Source organism: Parus major, chromosome 8 (assembly GCF_001522545.3).
Source record: "Parus major isolate Abel chromosome 8, Parus_major1.1, whole genome shotgun sequence".
NCBI classification, from domain to species: Eukaryota; Metazoa; Chordata; class Aves; order Passeriformes; family Paridae; genus Parus; species Parus major.
The window spans coordinates 10,680,069-10,704,636 of NC_031777.1; the positions used below are offsets into that span (position 1 = coordinate 10,680,069).

The window sequence follows — 24,568 nt, forward strand, 5'->3', positions numbered from 1 at the left end:
TCCCTCACTCCCTCCCTCTCCATACAATAGATTATTTTTAAAAAGGTATTTCTTAAAACGTTGCATTCATTGAAAATATTTATGCTCTAAAACATGATAAAGATCTTTTTCTTTAGGTAATGGATGGCCATACAGTGCTTAAAAATCCAGCATGTTTTAGTTGGAAAGTACTAGTAAATGGCACAAACTTTCTATTACAAAATTCTTCAGCTGAATTACAAAGTATGGGAAAGAAAGTGTAGAATGATCAGGGGTTAGAAACAAAACTAGAAAAACAAAGGTATAAAGACATACTATATTAAGCCCTGCGGCAGTGCACCTTATTTATACAACAGAGAATGTCTACAGAATAAGCAACCAGCACAACAGAGGTATGACTAATAGATAGGTATGAATCAGTGGATTTGTATTCTCCTCACACATCCCTCTTCCCAAAAGCAGAGAAAATGAAAGAAACCCCCTCCTGCGCTTTCTCACACATTCATCCTTTTCAAACTTGATGCTCTCAGTTATGATAGTTAAATTTTAGCTTTGGGCAGCCCAGGATACTAATCTTGCATGACCTCTTCCAAATGAAATCATGCCCTTAAGACTCATTTGCTTTCCCTGTCTAATTTTTTTTTCCTCTTTGAGGATCCTCTATCCAAGGAGTCTCTCTATCAAAAAAATAATAATTAAAAAATAATCTAAAACCTCTATCTTGTTGCTATAGATATAAACATGAAGAGGTAGAGCATAAGATTTGATACTGTGGAATTTGGATTACTTCTAGATCACAGTTTTCCTGCTTCAATTTAGTTGCATGGAATAACATTTTTTTAATATCAGGTTTATAACTATCCCTGAGTGCCAATAAATCAATATCTAATTGCAATGCAGTTAAAATCAATTGATTAATTTGTTTTTATGGTTCTTATAGGGAGGCAACTTCTAAGAATAGAAAATACCATCTCTGCCATGACAAATCACCTCCAGGAAAACAGGCTTATCCCAGCTCAAGGTGGCCACAAAATCAACATTCTAGCAAGTGGCTTTGTCTCTAAAAATATCCCAGATATTTTATCAGTAATTATTCATGCAAATTCAAATCTTCCATTTTTTTTTTTACAAATATAGTACTTATGGGTTACTTGGAGGTATGTGTATGGGTTTCAGCCTTTCACATTACCTCCTCACAGAAAAGAATATTTATATATTTTTATTCTAGAAGAGATATATCACTATAACCAGTTTGTGCCTTAAATGTGTTTTTCTGTGCAGCTGGGGTTTGAGAAGGATTCCAGTGATTCATAGGCCTTGTCCTGGATCTTGTACAATAGCACATTAACCTTTGTGGAATATATTAAAAGTACCAGGGTCATGACCCTGCAAACATTACTGCATGTGCCAAGCTTCCCCTGCGGGACTCCCTGCATCTCCCCTGGAAAATGCCTAAAACCATATCCAGGAGTATTGATTTTGCAGGGGGAATAATGCTAGGAAAGAAACCATATCCTGTACTTGCCTTTCCAATGTAATATAAAAGCCCTGCAATCTGCTTTCAGCTGTGATTGGAGTTAGCAGATGAATACAATGGGGTACTCCTGTGAAGGGTTGTTGGTTTTACCCAAGCTCCTTTTGCTTAGCTGTTCTTGTTTGCCCTGTAATTAATGACAATGTGTTTTTCTCATGTTTCTTATCTGCCATTGGGTAACTCCAGACACAAATGCCAGATCTGATGAACCTGAAAGGGAAAGTAGGTGGGAGCAAATTTTCCAAGAGTGTTATTCTAGTTGACAGGTCTGCCTCTTGTGACATTAATAATGCTTCACAAATGTTGATATAAATCAAGATAAAGCCAGAAGCAAACCATAGGCAGGATGGGGAGCCTTGGCTCTGCAGTTTAAGCATTCCCAGAGCTGAAGTAAGACTGCAGCTTTCAGCTGTGAATACCTTCCTTCTTATCCTAGAAACTTGTACAACATAGATTCTACATCTGCTTGTGTATATGAATCACATCAGGCATCCTCAAGGCCAGATCATGAAACTTGATTGAAAATTTGATCCAAACTACAGTGGTTTAAAAAAAGAAAAAGATTTTTCATGGACTTTGGTGGACTCAATCTCAGCATGTCCCTGAAATCTGATTTTCTGGCTACTTCTATGACTTTGGAGGTCCACATTTCTGGAGCACTTTGGTATCAAAATACCAGCTTAGTCCTCTAGTCCTTATATAGGAAGGCACATCTTAAATTTACAGAAATAAGAATGTAGCAGGAAATCTTGCAGAGTTTATGTGCAAAATAAGTTGGCTCTAGGCCTTAAGCTGTTTCTGAAAGTAAGGACAAATATTAGTTCCTCTTGGTGCTGCAGAGCCCCTCTCTGCTCTTGGTGGTGGTGAAGTGCTCAGTCTGAGATTAGTAAAGAACAGGGCAATCTACAAAGTACACAGGAGAGGAATGAGACTGGAGCCAAGGTAAGTGTTTGCAGTAGTGTTAGAGTCACTGCCTAATAATGAGGTGCATTCTGGAAGTGAAGGGCGTTACCTCTCCCGAATGTAGAATTCTGTTCCTAAAATATGTCTTTTAACACCTGCAGCTGCTGATTTTGCTTTTCTGATGCTGTATGGTTAAGACAGCAAACACCAGAGGATAATATTTTGGCAGGAACTACGTTGTCTGCACTTTTTCTTCCAGGGAAGATGCACGAAGGTCAAAAGATTTCAAGGGAAGTTTTGTGGACAAGAGAGCTGCATGTTCTGTAGTGGAAGGTGGATGCCACAGTAGCATTATAAGAAATTGGCACCGTAACTATTTTTTATTTGTGGATGTTCTTGCAAAGCCCTTGACTTTCACTAGTGTGTGGAGCTCTCCTCTGACAGAGAAAATTTTTAACTCTAAAGCCATTTGTCCTTCTGGACCAATCGTCAAACTCTGCTCACTTAACCTCCTGGCCAGCTTATCTCTCCACTCTTTCCCTTTATGACTTGTCTCAGAGTCTTTACTCACTTAAGTTCCCTTGCAAATGGAAAGAAAGCTCTTCCTTGCTTTTCTACCATTCCTGACAGCTTTTACTCCTGGAAAAAAGTGTACAAACTGTTTCACGACACCTGCCTCAGTCCTTTGCCTTGCTAAATGCACAGCCTCCATTAAAGCAGTATGTATCTCTAAGCAAAGGCATGATCTTTTCAATTAACAATGCAATTTGATGTAAATTCTAGAGTAGAAATTCCCTCTTGGATGTACTTGTTGTCTGCATCATTTAGATCTCTGTACCAAAGAGGGATGTTGCTCCAAATCTGAACACTAAGGATAGTAAATGCATGGAAAAAATGCCCTTTAGACCTTGAACTTCTCAGGAAACCTTCCTTTACTTCCATCAAGGTATGGGGGAAAGGCAAATAAATGGTTTAACATCTGCACTGTCTACTGAACTGCAGTTGCTGAGTTTAATGCAGCATTTGCACCTAGCAGAGTAAATCAGCTGTGCAGCAGGTTGAGCTTCTGATTATAATAAGATAGGACAATACCCTACCTGTAAGACATGAAGCCGCATCTTCAACAATGTGATAAGACTGAGACAGAAAAAAGGGGAAAAAAAGTAAATCCCCCTGTCCTTGAGGAAAATAGATCTTGTGGAGACCTTGGGAATCTATTTGGCTATTCTGCAGTAAATCAAGAGAACAACCCTTACAGACTCTTTCTGGGCAAGACTGCTGATCACAAGTATTACAGAATGCTGAAATTCCATGGCATGGAAACCTCTCTTCATGTCCATGTTTCTCTTGATGTTAAACATTTTAAATATTGTCCTTAAAACACTTCCTTGTGTGTTACACTTTAGTACATTTTTCTGATATTATTACAGTTAAAATTTGTGGTTTTCAGATGTTGGCAAATTTCTCCTACATTTTTGGATTCCAACCAAGTTCTTTGCAATTTTGGTCTACCTTCAGCAGGTCCTTAAGTTTCCAGGGAGCAGACTATGACAATTTGAAAAGGGTTTAGGATAATTTGGAGTTGTCTACCAAACTATGACTGCCTCTGTTCCCCTAACAATTGCTTCAGTCCTCACTTAAAAGAAGAATTGATGACTTACTATTGCACATACTGCAATGTGAAACTGTCTTTTTCATGCAATCTTTGGACATTTCACTATTTTTTATTATTAATTTACTTCCTTTTTCTTTAAATGTAAATAATCCCCCAACAACAACATCAGATGATGGATTCTCTTCATTTATATAACCTTGACTTTACCAGGTGCATTTATCCCAGAAAGGCCTGGCAAGCCCCAGGGCTCTCATTTTTCTTGTAATCTCCTTTCATTGGCACCTAAAGTGGCATTAAGTATACAGACATTTTGACCTTGAAGTCTTCTTGATAGAAGAGAAAAGCAAGACCCCTTAAATAATAAAAGAGGCAGTTCATAGTTTTATGGTTAAAAAATAAGATCCCATTTATTTTCAAATGCTGTGGCAATTTTTCAGTGTCTAAATTTACTGTCTCTTTGGAGATGTAGAAGTTTGTTTCTTTCATCTCCTGAAAACACAACTAAAATCTAGAAGGCATCTTCTTTTCTAAAAAAATGCACCCCATTTACATTTCTGGAAATGCTAGTTCTCTTTCACCATCTATACCATTTCATTCTTCCTATAATAACCACTCCTCTTTTTTCCTATTACTATTTTTTCTTTTTCTTGACAAAATGCTTTGTGTCTCATATTGTCATGCTTCGTTTTGAGTAAGGATCCTCTAGCATTTTGGATATTCAGTATTAGTCCTTAACTGCTCACTGCACAGACTTCATAAATACTATATTAGCTTTCTCTTTAACAAAAAGAGCCAAAATGTCCTATTTTTATTAAGAGTACCGTGATGAAAACTCATGTAATTTACTTTTGGTACAGTCTCTCATTAAGAGAAATGGAAAGCTGATTTTATAGTCTGAATTGGTACCTTGATAATATAATAGCATATGTCTCATTGACAGAACACAATAAAATATATTTCATTGATACGACACCCCAGTTTCATTTTAATAAGTAAAGAGTTCACAGTATTCCAGACAATTCGTTCTGTGATCAAAGTGTTGGCAGAGATTTTAAAAAAGTTGCCTGCTGGACTTATTCTCCTACATTTCTCTGTGGCACATAAAGCATTTAGGACTAATTACCATTGTCACCTTTAGAAACCATGACTTGAAAAACTGGAAAGAGAAAAATTTAGACCCTGCCATTGTGGCTCTGTGGCCATGATGTCTCCAGGGCCAGGGAGCAGCAGAGTCTGCATCCCTTTGGGGTGGCTCCACGTCTGCCAGGAGAGTGGCTCTAACACAGCAGGCCAGAAACCTCCCAGGGAGTTCATGGCCTCTCCAGCAGCAAGCTCAGCATCTCAGATGTCTCTTCTGGGGAGGGCTGCAGCTTAGAAAGGCCTCATTGCCTTTAAAAGGGACTGAAATGTTTGGGGGTTTTGGGCATAGCAGATTGGGAACACTGACAGGAGGATGCACAAGGATGGGGGTGGGGGTTTGCAGGGGCTGCAGAATTGTATTTTAGATATTAGCTGCAGTTTGGGAGCCATTATTTTGATGTAGGAAACTTTTCTCCAGTGAAGCTCCTGCTGAAGCAAGCTCTGTACCAGGTTACCATTGAGTGAGTTTACTAACCCTTGAAGAAGTGAGGATGGCACAGCTCAGTGGCCCGTGTAAGCTTCTTGTCCCTTGAATGCCAGTGTATGAGAATTTTATATTCTCCCTCTGTGCTTCTCTTTCACACTCAGTTGTTCATTCTTCACATTCTCAACTTTGTTTTCATCCTATTTCTCACTGGATTTTTCTCTGCTCCCTCACTGATCCTTCATTTGTAGTCTCTCCTAAGCAGAATAACAATCAAATGACATTCAATTTTTTAACCAGCCTTTTCAAAGCAGTATGATTTGAAATTATAGAGCTTGAATATACTATCTACAGATCTGTACACAGATGTGGATAAATCAAAATTAAAATATTTGGGGAATTGTTTTTAAAATTACAGCTTACATATGAGTTTACAGGGATAGTCCTTAGCCTTGAAAAAACCTTCACTGGAATTAAAATTGTGCAGTGCACTAATCCCACTGGAAGACATGCTGCAGATACTAGATAATTTTTAATGTAGGATAAAACTGCAGAGATTGCCTGTTTACTCTGTGTTGTAAAATTATGTATAATTATATTGTTTGTCCATGGTTTTTTTATGTCTGTTAATTATATATAAATGTGATGATTAAACATAAAACATTGGATAGGAATTTGTGTGTATGTAGAATTGAATTCCACAATACCACCATAGACAAAATCACTGTCTTCAAACTATCCACACATTTTTCTTCAGCAAATAAATTTACATGTGGTTAAGTCATTCAGTTACTTTGAAAAGCAGACTTCTAAGCACATGCTTATGTACTCTGATATAGATAAGTCATTTATGGTCTGAAGTAAGATGTATGGGCATAATCTCTTACTACTGAATATTTAATTGTTGAATTTAGCATCACATGAGTGTTAATGTCTGAAAGCTTAGACCTCATTTACACCTGCAAATTCATTTAGCATTTCCTAGTAAAAATTTTTAGGCGTATAAAGCTTCATCTGCAGTGCTAGAAGATATTTTTACAATGTACCCATGTCAAAATTGACTGCAAAAGTCTTATACAAAGTCAGATACCTCACCTAGTGTGTCTAATAGATCCAAATGTGTGCTTGTGCTATGATTTACAGGTACAATAATTCTGGCTTATTTCACTTGTATAATGCTACATTTGTGAGATGAAGGCCTGGATTCTGTGGTGCATGTAACCAGACTAGGGTAAATCCTGAGAAATGCTTTATCCAGAGTCTTCTTCTCTAGATGATTCTTTTACATTAAAGCTGCTGTCAGTGATGTCTTCAGAAAAAAAGTTTTGAAACAGCCATTCAGGTTATCATATGAAACAACTCATGCAATTTTATCTTCTCACACATAACTTAAATCTCTCTTGAAAGACACTTAATTTTTAATGATTTTTTCTTCAGAAGCAGCCAAATTTTTAAAACTAAAGCTGGTATTAGCCCCATGAACGAATGACATCAATTGAAATGTGCTTTTTGTTTTCAAGGTGATTGATGTAATTTCGTATTAAAGTGACCTTTGTTAGAAATGCTTTGACTATAATGATTTCCTGTCCTTTTTGCTCAGCAATCTGAACAGCAAAACTGGCACCAGCCTGTTTCAGCTGCTTGCTGTTAATGCTTGAAGAGAAGCAAGATGCACTGAATTGCAGGATGGGCAGTGGCTACAGGTGAGAGTCAGCACCAACCAGCAATGGAAATGTAAAATCCCAACATGACAGGTTAATAAGGAACCAGACCTCAGCCTCACACTACTGAAAGTATAGTCAAATTTCTATCTTGAATTTAATTATTTTACCTTAAATTTCTTAGCAAGAAATTTTGTTCTCAAGGGAATTGAGTTTTTGACATGTGCATGGGCTGATTCATGTTTTTATAGGCTGAACTTCTTTGTGTTGGAAGTCTGGCACCTAGAAAACCTGTGATTTATGCTTGTGAATGTTACCTATTATATAGTTATAGAAACATACCTGCATCTATAAAACTGACTGATAGCTCCTTATATGAAACCATCTTATTATGAGTGACTAGAAGTGCTGAGGATGGCAGTGATCTTTTGTAGAGTCTCTGGATGAATATTGTTTAAAAGATATTTTTATTTAACATGGAGAAGTACAGTTAAATTTTTCTGTGTCAAACATGAGTCAAAACTTTATGCTGTTCAGGAAAACAGTTACTCAAAAAGTAATGTCCATTCCCATTTCAAAAGAAAAATTAAGAGTAGTCCTGAAACTAAGGTGTGATAGGTGCTTGGATTAGATGTCCCATGTGGCCTGCTGGTAGGCAGTACTGCAGGCTGATTTTAATTTGAACACGGTTAAATATCATATCCATACAGGCAGAATACTGAGCAAGACAAACTCACTATGGCAGATGTTGTTTTTTCCTTCTTTATTTTCTTACTTTTCCTGTAGAGAAGAAAATAATCTTTAGCATGTAGACCCCTGTTTATCACCTCCTGTTTGTAGGAAGAGATGTAGCAGTATTATTGCCATGCTATTCTTTCAACTGTGAAGTGAACTTTTGCATAACAACTCTGTGATCTGAATATTTTAGTAAATAAATCAGAAATACAGAATATAATAGATTTAAAAGGATCTGTTTAAAAATAAGGTTGTAATTACAAGCTACCAGGATTTATTTCATAGAGCATATGGCTTCTCTAATTAAGAGGAAGGCTGTTATTTTTTTTTTATCTTTTAAGCTACATATAATACTCTAAGTTCTATTCATGTGCTGCCAAACTTGTCAAATGTGCCTGCTTTTGCAGCTAATTTTTTTCTCTTGTTCAACCCCCTCTTATCAAAGGCTGAAGCTTAAAAAAAAGCACACAACTTAGAATAATATTGAGCTTTGAAGCTAATGCTGGACTTCCTTTTAAATTTCTTCCCCTATTCTAACTTTTTAAGAGTTCTGTTGTGAAGTTGAATGCTCCCATCTATTTGAAAGTGTTCACCTGATGTCATCCTTTATTTAAGGCTTCTGTCTCCTATTTTTTACATTGATAGGATGATGCATTTCTTACATGACTATTGCAATGTCAGCTATTATGAACATAATTTAAATGATAACATTAAGGATGGTCTTGGATGGTGCAATAAAGTATAGGACATAGTTTGCAAAGTTTAGAAAGCAACATTTTGTCTGCTCTGTTGTCTACTTCATAAGAGAAATCCTAAGAATTTAAGTAGACTATCAATCTAGGAACAACATTTTAAGATAAAACTAGGCTAGAGTTTACTCCAGAATTTTTCCTTGCTTTGCTAAGTATTTCTACTAGAAGCCCCAAAATTTCCACCTGTTAAGTATTGTGAATACTTGGTGGCCACATTGTGTTTTAGTTTATTGTCTGTTCAGAATGAAAAAAAGGATTAAAGGAATATATGCATCTGGATTTTTAGATAGTAAGATTTTAGTACTGAACCCAGTCTTCTGGGTCATAGAGCAGAAAGGATATTCCAAATTAGACTAACCTAGGAAAAGTAACTGGCACAGCCTTGTGCACAGGGTTTTAGGAAAAATGTGTATCTCCTGGATCTCTCTATGTTTCTGCTCTTCAGTGCAGAGTGTCTGTGGGTTGCACACTGACAAGCAGCCCAGCTCCAGGGCAGTCCCAGGCTGGTCCTGAAAGAAAAAGGCCTGGAAATGCCTCAGCTTGGAGATCTGCAGAATGAGATTTGGCCTGTGTTTCTTAAAGCTGATCCTATGACAACTTGAGCAGCTGCTGATGATACTGTGGGGTTTTTGACTGTTTGCGTAAGTGCTGGAGTATCTAGACTTTTACAGTAGGAGAGTTTTGGTACCTCTGGTAATTGAGTTTAGATGCCTACCAAAAGTTCCCCTTGCCCTCCCCCAGGAAGCAATGAGTTTATCAACTAAAAAGCTTGGTTCATCTGCCTCTAGCCTTCTACCCTTTCTCTAAATAGCACCTAGTGCACAAATCATCCTTCTGTTTTCAGTGGGGTTACTCATGTGAATACCACTGTACACAGGGAGGGTGATGGGATCAGCATCTAAATTGCCCCCCATGTGGTGGTTATGACATTAGTGCCTATTGGCTTGGATATACCCACAACTTCCAGTTATTAAAAAAAACTAAACCAAACCAAAACCCCAAGCAAATAAAAATCCCCCCTCAAAAAAGTAGAAAAGTAATGGGAATCAAGGATTATTGATGTCTTTCTCGTATTATGTTTGACTTTTTTGTAATACAAGCCTACCCACACTACTCTTATATTTATTAATCCACATGCTAGGCAGCCTTGTAATGACTTTTTTGGTAACAACAAGTCCAGCCCATTCTCTTTGTATTTATTTTGTACATTGGCTTATCAATAAATCATTCAAATGATCTTAGTCATCTACTGCAATGTGAAGAAGCTATTCTTTGTTTCTGTCAAATCTGCTTCTGAAGTTATCTGTTCACAGGTACATGAATATTTATACAGATGACATTTTCAAGGCATTTTTGGCCCTAGATTCCTAATGGAGAATAATATTCCTGCTTAAATGAGTTTAAATTGTTTTCTTTTAATTTTCTATGAAACATTATCACTGCACATAAACTAATGCTTTGTTCACTCGTTTTGATCCCTAATAATGTAATCATATGCAAAAATTATAAGCGAGCTATAAACATTGGTGATTATAATTAAAAGCAGATTTAATAAGGTGCTCTTAGCTGCTAATTGCCATCTTGAATTGAAATCTGAAGATCATGCAGGATGTCTTTAAGGAAAGTCATGTTAGGTATGAATTTTGTGAATATATTCCTTAATGATTTCAGTAAAGAGGAAGGAGGTGTTGAGCTATATTCTGAGCACTGATGCTGCCAATGTCTACAGTTGAAGACCCAATTACTGCATTACATGTGGAGAAAAATATCACGGGCTTTGCATTCAGGTCCCAGGTCTGCCCATGTTCCTTTTTATCACCTCAGGTTCTCACTGGGAAAGGGCTGTAGCAAACACTGCACTGGGATCTGTTGAAATGTGTCACACTTGATCAGTTTTCTGTAAAACGTGCAGAGGTCTCCGCACAGGAATGGCACTTAGGAAGTTATAACATATTCGCAAATAAGTGTTTTTTTTTTTTCAAAGGAAACCTTTAACAAGGTGCTTCTGGGATGTTATCCATTCTCTGCAGCATCCTTAAACTCCATGCTCAGGGTCATCTTCAAAAGCTGAATTTGTGAGTAAGCGTGAAACAGATTTGTCAAGCTGCTGTCCACAAAGTACTCAACCTGCATGGTGAACGGTGCAGGGAAAAAAAAATGCTTATAGCTTGAACACTTACTACTTTTTAACTATAAATTTGTTTAAAAGGGGATTATATTGTTTAAATAAAATAACATAAAATCAATATGAGACTCAGGAACTGTCCCATTTGATCATACTGGACTATTACAGAGACAACATTTTGTACTCTGTATACTAGATATATATCTATATCTATCTATATATGTATCTTAGCAAAATACCTACAAATAATCCAGTGGCTGAAATTGATGGGTCCCTTGGGTCACAGGGCCTGTTATGTGAACTCCCTGAAAGGAACCTTTGTTTCCATAGGCAACAGAGCTGCTGTGGCACTGTGGATCAAACACATCTGGACTTACTTTTATGCCTCTGAGGTAAACAGTTGCCTGCTGCACTACATAAATAGTGAAAGAAAAACTCTCTTTCAGGAAAAGACCTGACCAGAATGAACTGAGGGTAACCGCAGGCTGCTGAGGACAGCCTGGCACAGGCAGCTCCTGGGAGAGCACTACATGTGCTGCCGTTTTTGCCTTTTCTGTCATTTACTGCTCTAACTTTTTTGTTGGGTGTTTCACAGCTTAAAAACTAATACAAAAAAACTTTAATGTGATCATTTTTTCCTGCCCCAACATCCAGATAGAGCAGGTTTTTGTTGTCTTGTCACAGTGAGGCTGGAGATAAAATTATCAAGTATTTCTGCTTTTGACTATTTGAATTGTAGAACTAACTGTACCTTCTGATTTCAGCCAGCCCAAGCTGTTTGATACAGCTAAATGAAGAGTTTTACAAGAATGCATATCAGTTTTGGAATGCAAATCTGGCTGGGTTTTGAAAACATACACTTCAATTTTAACCAGAGTGAATGAAATTAAAACAACACATTATAGAAGAAGGCACAGGAAAAATTACCTTTAAATTAAAAAATGAGATGTCAAATGATTGTTGTTGTACAAGAAAATTAATCATGAAGATCAAAGAGAAATGTTAGCTACTGATAAGTTATGTCTGAGTTTGCTGAGTTTGCTTATTCATCTGATTAAAATTGTCATTCTATGCAATATATGTTTATTTTATTTTCCACTTCCTATTTGTCTTGCTAATGTTTTTTTCTCTAAAAGGTAGGTTTCCAGGGGTGCAAGCCACAGAGACCTGGTACACTCTGCTGATTCGGTACAAGTGAAGCCTAATCCTGAGTTAAAACACAAAGTTTTACAGATGTTGTGGTGAGAATTTTTTGACTGATTTTAACTGTATCCACTGTCACATTTCAGAAATCACTGTTACTCTGCAAATAATCAAACCCACAGAGTTTCTGTCTCTGTGATATTAGATTGAGGCTCATAACATACATTTGCTCTGCTGTTAAAAATGGTGTTTACTTATGCATCTTAGTGAAAAGCAAGCCCTCAGCCTGTAGAAGCTTATGAGATTGTTCTGGGCATGGAAACTGCTGCCAGAGGGCTGCCTCCCTCTTACAGGGTGCATTTGTCCAATGACCAGCTCATGCCCCCACAGAGGTGACACTGTGGCATCTCAGGCGCCCAGCGCTGAACGAGGCTCCTCCCTGCTCACCACAGGAGCCCCAGCCTGTCCCTCCCTGACCTTCTGCTGGGTCTTCTGCAGCATTCTGCTGCTGCTGGAGTAACTTCTCTTCAGAAGGCGGGGATGGAACATGCTTTTCAGTCTGTGACTTTCTCTGTCATAAGAGGTCAAGTACCGAATATTTTTATCACAGCTGCTCGTGTCATGGAAATACTCCTTGAATTCATATAAACGCTCTGTTTATTTGTTCTGATTTAGGCTGCTGAATAAATTAATTATTGAGAGAAAAATTGAAAATGTCATTTTAAAGTAGAAATATGTGATAAATCATGAAGTGAGTATGTGATAATCCCAAAGTGATGAGCACAGTCTGCATGGCAATGCATATTTTTTTTCCGTTCTGTGTCCTAGGACTCTACATCCTTCTCTGGTGAACATGAAAGCTTTTCAAGGTCAGCAGTGCCATACAGGTAATGATGAGCCTGGGGAAGGCTTATGTTAAATGTGTCCTCAGTGTTCAGGTTAATCTCTTCATTTGTGATTTTTTTTCCCATAAATGGATACACAGAAAGACATTACCTGTGTCACAAAAGTAATTTTTATGTCTTTAAATATTACAGTGGTCTATTTTTCAAATAAGAGGTTAATTTATGCCTTAAAAACTGTGACATTCATTAACAATCCCCTAACTTCAAGCACTTTATTTAGCAAGCTGTAAACTCTGGGTACTGCAAAGTTGTATAGATATAAAAAGTAAAGGGATAAATAAAAATAGGGCAGCTTATCTGCACTTTTATGTTTAATCCAAAATTGCATGTTATTTTATCTGACCCAAATAGGTGGAAACAATAAGTTAGTGAGTTGAACAGATTACCAGTGTCTTGAAAGTGGAGATCAGTTCAGATACTGCTGGGCTGAGCCCTGTAGTCCTTATCTGATCTTGTGAGCTCTGTCTGCTACCTTCACTTTCCATTTATTTTAGTGCGATGTTGATTTTTGTTAGCATGAGTACATTTGGTGCTGTTTTGTGAAGATTTGCAAGGGTCATTGTTTGCCAAAACACTTTCAGCTACTAGGAAATCATGTGTTGTTATTCTTTCCTCTGAGACTCTTGAGTCTTAAACAGCAATCCAACTTGTTTCTTAGGATTTCCATATTACAAGGATCCAGCTGTCATATATTTCCCTGTGCATGAAACTGAACATAAAAAGATAAAATAGTTTTTCTGGAAAATACTTTTAGCCCGCTTTTATAGCAATATTTTTGCATTTGTTTGTGTATGACTGTCTAAATGTCTCGTCTAATAACTTTCAATCCCACTGACCAGTGTCAACCAAACTTGACAGAAGGGAAGTTGTCTCAAGGATAATTGAGTTCTCAGTAGCTTTGGAAAAATAGACCCCATAAGCATTTTGACTAAAGGAAAGACAGCAGTGAAAGCTCACGTTTAGGGAGAGGTTATAAATTCCCATACCAGAAGAAAAGCTCAAATTAGAGCTTAAATCATGAGATACAAATCCACAGAAAAACAAGCTGCATTTATTTCAGGCTTCATTGTTTCACTTTTGTTTCTAATAACATCTTATGGGATTTAGAGATCAAAAAAAATTTAATCTTTTGTATTTGTCATTATTTGCACTGTTTATTTAGTTTTCACTGTCCAAACTTATTGAAAAGAGATTATTATTCTCTTTTTGCATTTTGTCAACATAAAATAAAGCATCAGTTTATGGGAGGTGCAAGTGGTTGTGTTTGCTGTTTAATTACTAATTTCTATCTGTTGTGTGCTTTAACAACACTGTTCCACATTTTATTTTTTTTAATACATTGACTATGTCATAATCTTTGAAAATTGATTTGAAAAATCTGCAACCAGTGAACAGTGGAGGGCTTGTTGCCTCTGGGTCTTTGAATTAGACCTGGAGAAATAATTCTGAGCTGTTGTTTGTTTGCTACAGGAATCTTGCTTTCCTTAAACATGAGATGGGATTTGACATCAGTGCTGTTTTTCCCTGCTGGTATTGTGATTAAACTCCCAGATCTGAGGAGGTGTTTGAATATGCCAAACAAATCCTTCACCTTTTCTGGTCTTCCCCAACCAAAGGCCACTTTCATGCCCACTTCCCTGCAATAGCTTTCCTATGCTGGGGAAGGAAGGACCCTGGAGAGAAGACATGGGAACCTGTGGTAACGTGCATTTTCTGTGACTGCTCACTGTGGTAAAAAATTACCAGTCTATGTTTTGCTTTTTTTTCTAAAATTTCTTCCAAATGTTTGATGCTGTCAAGGAGGTAAGAGGGACTGTGAATTCCTGTTTTCTCCTGTATTTATTCTGGCAGGATGGGCTGTGCAAAAGTGAGCGCTCTGTCCGTAGTGTGCATATTGACAGTGTCATTGTAGATGGAGACTGTGCTCTCTGAACAGTGCTTATAACTGTGCTAAAATTAAACCACATAAATTATCCTGAGAGGTTATTATGTAATTATATATTCCAAGCAGTTTTTGAAAAACATTTTACGCTTGGCATAAGTATTTGTTTAAAGTAGAGTAGGAACTGAGAGCAAACAAGTAAGGACTTCAGGGTCTTGGAGTAACTTGCATGCCTGTCATCTAAGTGACTGCCATGTCACACATCTGCTTTGTGATATGTCACTGCCTTTCTGTACCATGCCACATCCTAAGCATTGTGCTGAGTGACAGCATGTCACTCACCTCACTGTCATGCACAGTCTGTAGTACTGAAACCTTCTCGGGCAATGGATAAACAATTGCAATTTGCTCCATATTTGCACAGTGAGTGGTGAAAGAGTAGGGAGAAAACTGTATTAAAGGAAAAATGAGAATAGATTCCCACTTATTGGTTGCTTTCTGTTACCAGTTAATTCTACTCCAGTAAGCACACATTTTGCATCTGTTTGGTACAATATTCTACCCATTGTCCTTTGGAAAGAAGCTGCCTATATTGGAGGCACTCAGGAGCTGGGCATTCTATAAATGTAAGTCAGGGTTCTGACAGATTAGCTCTGACAGATTTAGATGCAGTGATAGAATGCTCACACTTTACACCTTACTTCTCAGCAGGAAGTAACCACCTGAAGAGCAAAGGCACTGGAATGAATGTGTGATGTAGCTCACAGGCCAGGCAGTCCAGCTGAAACTGCTTATGAAGGTAGCACTCCCAAACTGGAAACAAGAGTCCCATTTTGTAGTGCTGGGATGGAGATGGGCAGAGGGAACACTGTAGATCACAACAGGTGAGGGAAATGTAGCTCTTCTGCTGAATGGCCAGGGGATCAGATGGAGGATGTGGGAAAAGGCAAGACACTCAGCACTTTTTGGCCTCAGTCTTTCCTGATAAGGCCAGCCTTCAGGAAACCGAGTCAGCTGCTGCTTAACCCCTTACTGAAGTGGACAATGCGTGAGAGTGCACCCTGTGAAGATTTGCAGTTGATACAAGACTGGGAGGAGTCTTGGATACACCAGGTACTGTCGTTCAGAGGGAACCCAGAGAGGAGCTCACAGAAGTCACGTGAAATTCAACAAAGCAGAGCAAAGTGCCGCACCTGGGTAGCAGTAATCCTGTGTGGTTATAGCTGCTGTGGGGCAGCCAGCTGAAAAGAAGCTCTGCAGTAGAACACCTTGGTATCCTGGTGGACAAGAAGATAGCAACCAGGTCCAGGCACATGAACTTTCCCCTCAAATCAGCAGTGGTGAAACACATCTGGTTGCTGTGTCCCGTTCTGGGCTCCACAGGTGAAGAGATATGACAAGAGGAAATGGGCACAACTGAAATATGGGGCATTCCAGTTTAATGTAGGGAAAAACATTTTACAGCAGAAATTATGAAACACAGGAACACATTTTCAACAGAGCTTGTGAGGTCTCTTTCCTTAAAGATAGATATTAAAAATCTGTTGCGATCTGGCTCTGAGCAACTTGCTGTGGCTAGCCCAGCTATGACCAAAGGGTTGGACTAGACAATCTCCTCCAGAGGTTCCTGCTGCCGCCAGTCTGAAAGTCTGTGATTCTAAAGCTCACACATCAGACTCCCCAGACTCTAGACATGAAGACAATTGTGTTTTAAAATTTGCTTGCTGTATTGCTTTACTTCTGTTTGATTGTCAAGAGAATACAATGTGCAAAATACACTACTGGGCTAGTGCTTGCTAAAAACTTGCACAACCTTGGGGTAATAGCGATAACAAAAGTAGGCGGTGGTGTGAATCTGAGCTGGCGGTTTTACAAGGTGTCTACTGGAAAGAAATTCTTTATAGGTATTTCTTGAACATTCTCTTGGAATTCTGTGAGGTAAGTTTCCTTTCTTCTTATGCCTTTAAACACATGTACAAACTGCTTTGAAACCAACCATACTGGAATTAAGTTTCTTCAAGCCATTACAGACTTGATTTTTCTTTTTTTCTTTTGGCATTTCTTCTCTTAGAGACCTCTTTAAGAGATTTAACTTTGAAGCCTTTGTCCCTTTGAATGTTATTGTCTTCAGCAGCAATTTGTAACTCCCAGCATTCCCTTTCTACTGCAAATATGAATGTAAGTCTCTACATTATTCATTCTTTCTAAAGTGAGAAGGGAGAGTTGTAAACTGCTGAATTACAACCTGCAGTTGCCAAGAGGCAGGAACAACTTAAGAGCAATTTAATTGTAGATGTTTTCCTCCTTTCCCCTTTAACTCTTTCCTCAGGGAAGGATAAACACTACAGGCAGTTGAATAGTAAAGGAGCTATTCTGGAGACAGAGACAAGCAGGGATAGAGAAGGTCAGAATGAACTTTGCATCTAGGAGAACAAAAGACAGCCAGAGTATCAGACCATCTTTAGAAGCTGAGTACATTGAGTTACTCTGTTCATGTTTGCTAATGTGCTGGACTTTAATCACGAAAAAACAAAACAAAACAAAACAAAACAAAACAAAACAAAAATCTGTTTAACATTGGGAAGGAGTTAAAGCTGTTGCATGGTTGTTAGTGGGTGAGATTCCATCAATACACTCCACTAGCCCAGCCAGCTCAAGACAGAATTTTGTGAAGGAAGCAGATCTGAGGCAAAGATAAAATGAAGCTAACAGGGAGTCATTATATAATCAAAGGGTATGGTCCCAGGCCAGTTGATGATGTTGTAGTTACACTTTTACTGATATTTGTGCTAGTCTGAGAATGTCATTATAAAAGTAAGTGCTATTCTGGAACAGCCAAAAGAGAGTGCTGAATTGGTGCTTCTCCTCTTAGGTGCTTTTTTTATCCATTCCATTATTCCATTCCATTTATATATTTGTTTATGACCATGAGAACTTCTTGTGTGGTCCCACACCATCATTTCCACAGTAATAATGTGGATGCCTCCTAACAGTGAATCTCTATAAGTCATCTCAAAAAAATTGTCATCTGGAGAACCTTAAGCAGATTTCATCCACAGTCAAGAGCAACACTGCAATCCTGAGCTGCACATGCTGCAACCTGGAGTGCCTGGCAGCAGGGTGAGCTGTTCCTGTTGACTGAAAATATTCTGGTTTTTATTTAGAGTGAGGAGTGGTTGAAAGGGACTTAGAGAAACACTTATTTAATAACTTGATGTTAAAAGCAGTACAAAACTGCAACATTTTTACCTGGGTATCGACTATGAGAGAGGGACAGACAAGCCTTGAAGCCAAGAGCTTTAGTAAAAGGCGTGAATAATATTAATGCTATTACCACGGTTGAAATAGAAGTGGGCATATTCTTCTGTTGTTGGCTTTGTGAGAATGCCTTATTTTCTACTATCAGCATGAACACTATGTACTGCCAGCTAAGGGTGACCCTTTTTTTGTGCACACTTTACACTCCGTGCCTATGAAGTGCACAGGCATTTTTGCATGACACTGCATACTGTGTTTTTGCAATTCCTGAATGTAGCTGAAAGGAGGATGTTTATAAAGAAGATGTAATGTAGGCACCTGCAAAAAGATTTTCCTTTGGTTCTCTGCCTGAAGTGGAAGGTCTACAAGCCTGCCAACACATTAATTCACTATATGATGTGTCCACCATTTTTAGATAATCTGGTTATACCTGTGGTCCTGAGAGGCTGGTAACAAAAATCAAAATATTTAAAAATCAAAATATGCACAAAAGTATTTTTTAAATGTATTTTTGTTCTTTTCTCTTCCTTTTTGACTAATTTAATTGGATTTTTGTATACCATTCAGTGAACTAAAGAAAGTAGGAAGAGAAAAAAAATTTGTTATTTTTTTTTTATAAATCCCTCTCACTTTGATGACAAGTCAAATATGGGGTCATCTGCTTTGTTTGAACTACAAGGCAGTGTTAGCCTTGAGCTTGTTTCCTCTAGAGAAGAGAGATTATGTAACAGCACTAAATGGTGTTAGTCTGGACAAATAAATAAACCTGGCTCACTCCTTGTAGGTAGATAGGGACAAATATAAAACAATAGCAGATAAGGGAGACTTTTCTATGAGTGGCTGAAATTTACTTGTGGAGCCACACAAAGCTGGTGTCACTTTGGCTGCCTTCTCCTTTCCTCATGAAGAAAATCCTCAGAAAGGCTGGATATGTGCAGCCATTTGACCAAAAGCTGGAACTTTCAATATGCTCTACAGTAATCAGCTCTGCAGACAGGAGTCCTTGTGGCCCATGCAAGTTGAACAGGTTTTCTGAGGAGACTTGTCTTTAACTGCCTGAGTCTATGGGATTTTTCATCACTTTATCCCCTCTTTATGTGTCTTCCCAGCCCTTTCTACCCCATTATTCTGTGATTCTGTGTGTAGTTGCCTCAATGTGGCTGACATACACACCTCTGGAGAACTTATTCCCAGTCTGCATTAAAACAAGGCCATGTAAGACTTAGAAACAAAATCTACTGTCATTAATCCTTTGAATAATAAAATCCTATGGTGTTCCACGGCCATTTACTGAACACAGTCTCCACCCATAAAGAATTTTATTCCTTCTAATCCTATTACTAAAGTAACATGTAATTTAACTTTAACAGACCATTCAGAGAGAATAAATATTTTTCTTTGGAATTCACATTTCCATTCTGCAGTAACCCCAAACACAAACATTTACTTTAGTTTCTTTGTACTCCCATGATTTTAAGTTTTCTTTGCAGTGTCTGGAATATTCTGTTTTTTTTGCTGGGTCTTCACCCCTGACATGCCATCCTTGACACTTATGGGGTAAAAGTGCCTTATGTGTGTAAGTTCTTTCTCCCAAGTCTTTCTGTATGACTTAGGTTCTCCTTCTCTCACTGGTTCAAGTGAACACTTTTCTTGGTGTGTGTGCAGGGACTCTGCATGAGCACATCACCCCCTACAAGACAGATTGCAGCTGGGACATGCTACAGCAACAAAGTAGCTGGGGCTAAACAAATTACCTCCCAAATCCACATCTTGAGTTTCCAAAAATTACATACTTAGGTGATTGAACATTTATTGACCACATGGACTGTTTTTAAGTACCAGCTGTATTTTAAAACAAGCACAATCTTAATCTGAAACAATACTGCGTAACAGTTCTGTTCATAACAGCCATGTCAGAATTTTCTGATCCCTGTTCATGCATCACTTTCATTCTGGGATATAAATAAGCGTACTCTGAAGGAAAAGCCCTTCCTATTGATGGCTAAAACTATATAATATTTCTTGGAAAAGAATATTATTGCCTTAATTTTTTTCCCCAAATGGTATTACACTTCACCTCACTTCCCCTTTTACTTGGTTTATTTATCTTTAGAGCAGTTCTCCCTGTCCTGAAGGATGAGAGTAGCCTAACTTGTCTTTCTTTTCATTTCTTTTAATATCCCTATTTCATGTCTGTATAAGGAGGAATAAAGCTATCAAAACCTTATACTAGATTAACAGCATTTAAAAGACTCAAGTAGTATTTCAAACCCAAGTGTTATCAGCAAGGACTATGAGAGGAGGGAGAGCAGGGGTGGATCTGTCTCCATGTGCCCTATTCATTTGGGAAGAAGGTTACTTGCAAGCATTTTTCTCAAATGCTAAGTTGAAGACAAAAATTATTTTGAAGAGGAGAGCTGCTTGGTAATAACCTAAAGTTTTATGGAATAGTTGATGAAGAAATACAAGTGTGAGACTGAAGTTTATAGATAGACAACTTCTATCCTACAATGTGACAGAATCCACCTTAAAGTCCATTTCACAATATACTGTCACTATGGGCAGGACAGTGATCTTTACTCATAACATGTATGCCTGCTTTGAATCAGGCTTTGAATCAGGGTTATTTGGGTTGATGAGCAAGGAAGAAAGAAGAGCCACAGTTGTGCTTCAGATTTTGGGACTGGGTAAGGCTCAAATTATATTCATAGTTATTTTTACAGTAATACCTGAAATCAGTGTAAAAAGAAAGTGGTGCAAGGTCAATAATAAGCTAGTAAGCTTGTGCTCAATTACAAATACTTCAATATTAACATTTTTGAAAGATAACAAGCATTCTACAATACATGTTTTACAATTATTTTTTCATCTCGCCACTCTCAGGCTGTTAAAGTTCCTTAATTTTGAAATTCTTGAGTAAACACAATTTTTTCAGATTGTTCATTTAGTCTCTATTTTTTGATAATACTGTTCTGTGATCTTTCTTTTCAGCTAGACACACCAGGCAGATCTTTGTGATGAATTTGTAGTATATATAATACCAAAATCGAGGACACGTGAGCAGCAAAATATACTCCTCTTAGCTGATGAAAATATTAGAATTAATTGCTCACAAGCAGTCCTTTCATAAGCATCTTCACTGATACTAAATTGTGAAGCTAAAATTCTGGTTAAGGTTACAAAAATAATTCAGAAGGAGGTCTTCTGTGTAAAGGTTGCATCTTAAACCTGCATGGAACTAAATATGGGGAGCTGTTCACCTATCGGATATTTTAAGATAAGCATGTGTACAAATGTAAAGGACACAGACTCTTAAAATAATTTTAGAACATTTCTTTTGATTTATTTCCTATAACAACCAGAACCTGATCTTAAAATAAAGAAATATTTCAGGAAATAGTTCTCCTCCCTTAACTTCTGTTTTTCTAGGTAAAACATTGTTATTTGTGGTGTTTATATAATTATATTCCATGTAATTTAAGTATGTAATGACATTTCTTAAATGAAAGCATTTAAATAACTCAGGAAATTGTTTTACTGTTCTGTTTCCTGACTTAAAACCCATTTTGTCATGTTCATTTTATTGTTCAATCTGTCTGAGCTCATCTAAGTATATTCTACCCTATACAGAGTAAAATGAAATATTTACTAGCTGGTCACCTCATATATGTTTATATACAAATATGCATGTTATATTAAAATTACTCATCTGTATCTATATATCTCCATACAAATATTATTTTCACCCCTTACTCAATTTTAGTTTATATAAAAACCAGAAATATCTCTCACATAACACCAGAATGTGACTAGACTATGATAAAAAAGTGATCTTAAATGACTGAATATCAAATAATAAATATATTGGTTATTGAATAAAAATTTTTAAAAAATAATTCACTTTCATTTTTCATGTAGTACCAATCAATTGAAAGAAATACAGAGTTTTTCTTCGTATATGGCAATACAGTAAAATAGTTTTCTCACATATACAGCCCAAAAGGATGCTTTGTTTTGTTCAGTGAAAGAGAATAGTTTGGTTCAGAGGTGGTATTTTTCAGCAAAGAAGGGGAAAATTTACCAGGCTTGCAGGAGAACTGAGTCTTCTTTTACCCTAAAGACCCTTCTATGAGACAAGTGATAGGTTAACCTGTCTCATTTTTATCCAGAGCTTTTTTAATTTAGTGGATAAGATTAAAGAGCAAGCTGAATACCACAGGTGTAGCCTGGGTTTTTAATCTGCTTGACTCAAGTTAATCTAGTTCCTGAATGGGGCTACTAATAATATAGTTCCCAAAGTAAAATAGGAAACCTAAGTACTCCAATGCTTTTATTCAGCTTTGAATAAATCAGAGGAGCATAAAATATACTGAAACAGATTAGATTTGATTCCTACAGGAATCAGAGTTTTAGAAGTTGTAGTAGAGATGGAGAGAAAGTCAGCAGTGGAGATCAAACGCTGCCCATGGCAGAGAGGCTCTGCTGGGGTGCAGCGGTGCCCGGAGAAACCCCTGGGTGCTGCTGCAGGGCCCTGGGCACTTGGCCTGAATAAACAGCTTAGTGACAGCAGTGCTCCTGGTTTTCATGCAAAGAATAGACACCAGTGAGATTATGCTACTTATTGCTGTGTTATCCTGCACTGGAAAATATGTCTCCATCCTCCAGGACAGAAAGGGAAGGAGAGGCAGGAAAATACCCTGAAATAATTGCTGGTGTATAACTAGTGTCTAATTTGGCGCTACAGCATAAATTCTTGAGTGTCTTTTATAATTTTAAAACTTTAAAGTTTAAATACTTTAAATTTTTACATATTCCAAGCCAAATTCTTGAGCCCTTAGGTGAGCAGAGCTCCTGCTGTTCATGCTGAGAGGTCTGCTCAGTTAAAGAGCACAAAAGCTTCATCCTGTGTTACATTGATAGCTTTGATATTTCTGCAAGTTTTCAGATGTTTTCTTTGTGAGCTGAGGTGTCACAAACCCCTGTCTATGTCACCCAGCTCCTGGCATGGCACTATAAAGGCAGCAGAGTGAGCCCTACCCCACAGGAGGGTCTGCAAGGGGCACAGGCCCCAGCTGCACCCACCTATGGATTGGGATCGGCTGTTGGCAACACCCCGTGGGGACTGGAGTGAGAGCAGGAAAGTGATGGGAGAGAAAAAATGTTGTGTTAGTACTAACAATTGCAGGATGTAGTTCATAGGAGCAATGGGTTTTGTAAAAACCTTTTCTTGCCAGAGAGGAATGTTTAGTTCCTCCCCAACCCCAGTATGGTCTGGGAGACAAGACTACTTGCTACAAGCATTGCCTGGAAAGAGCACTGGGCATCCCTGGATTCACGGGAAGGAGAGCCAGTGCAGGTGCTGCCCAGTCACTGTGGTAGAAGGGTGGATACATCAGCCCTGGCCACAGAGGTTCCACTGAAGAACTTCTACCTGTCCTCAGAGGTAAGGGTGTGAAGGGCTGATTCTCTCAGTGCTTCTGAGTTTTTCCTACATCTTAAACTTCAGAAAGAAATGTGAACTTAATCTGGTTTTCTTCATTGGAACAAGCTGTATTCCCTAGATGTTGACTCTAAATTTGGCAAAATAAATCCACTAGATATGACTGTAACTGTGATGGCTCAACTTTTTATATACCATAAAAAAAGGGGTATATAAAATACCATTCATTTTATATACCATCGTTATCCTATTTGGGGAGACTGAGCAACTTGAATTATTAGTATTTAATTCAGCAGTCAATATATACTTGCATGCTTTAGCCAGTACTTATTCATATGTATCTAAATATGCAGTCTTTTTTTGTTTTTCAGCCTTCAAGTTAAGACACTAACATGTTCTTTTAATAGTGTTATTTACAGAACTTTTGGAGAAAATTTCATGATCTGAACAACTGCTACAACTTGTTGTAGCAGTGAAGGTCTAAGGCACTAACAGAAACTTGAGTGTTCCTCTAATTTATTGAAGAAGATAACTGTAAGTATTTGAGAATCAATGTAAATACACATCTTTAAATAAAAAAAACCCCACATGTAAGTATCTCACGGAGTCCTAGCTTCCCTGGGTACTTGCTTTATGGTGAACAGTAATTACAGTTAAAAAGGTAGTGTATGTGTTAGTCACTTAGTGTGCTGTGGTTAAACTATCCTGCTTATTTGATGTTTAGATAATTTTCAGCAAATAAAGAAAACATTCTGGTCCTCTGCTTGGCAGTTTATGAGTGCAAAATGTCAGGTAGTTTTTAGTTTTCCATAACTTAATCCTCTTAATATTTAAGAAATATAAATTCTAGAACTACTGTGGCAGGTATTTGCTACAACAAACTTTGGAACTAATTTCATATAGATGTATTCTCACAGACTGCAAGGAAGGAAAGAAGAAGTTAAGGTCAAAAAATTTCAGGTTATATTTAATATAGAAGAAACTGCATACCCCCACCAGTTGAATGATGCTTTTTCAAGGCTAATTCACCCCTCATTAACTGGTATGGAAGGTGTTTCTAGATGTCAATTCT

The 24,568-nt window shown here is 37.7% G+C and overlaps 1 long non-coding RNA gene across 1 annotated transcript in view; it reads left to right on the forward strand.

Annotated features, from left to right (window-relative positions):
• LOC107208469 overlaps nucleotides 1–7,293 on the forward strand; it is an 11,039-nt gene extending 3,746 nt beyond the window's left edge. Inside the window, exon 3 of the long non-coding RNA XR_004498421.1 lies at nucleotides 7,196–7,293. This is a non-coding gene — a long non-coding RNA (uncharacterized LOC107208469). The remainder of the gene's footprint in view (nucleotides 1–7,195) is intronic.
• The last annotated feature ends 17,275 nt before the right edge of the window (nucleotides 7,294–24,568 follow it).